Below are 248 nucleotides of genomic sequence, written 5' to 3'. Positions count from 1 at the left end.
GTGTGTGTGTATATATATATATATAAATATATGAAATATCATCCCATTATATATAATTAGCGCTTTATAAATTACATATGCATATATATATATATATATATATATATATGCACATATATACGTATATAAGTATAGAACATATATAAACACGCTTTTTTGTTTGTGTCTGTGTGTGCAGGCGTGTATGAGTAGTCAGATAGGAAAGAGATAGATAGATAGATAGATAGATAGATAGATAGATAGATAGA

This window comes from Octopus bimaculoides, chromosome 28 (assembly GCF_001194135.2).
Source record: "Octopus bimaculoides isolate UCB-OBI-ISO-001 chromosome 28, ASM119413v2, whole genome shotgun sequence".
Taxonomy (NCBI): domain Eukaryota; kingdom Metazoa; phylum Mollusca; class Cephalopoda; order Octopoda; family Octopodidae; genus Octopus; species Octopus bimaculoides.
The sequence above is the reverse complement of the archived record's forward strand: the minus strand, read 5'-3'. Positions refer to the sequence as shown.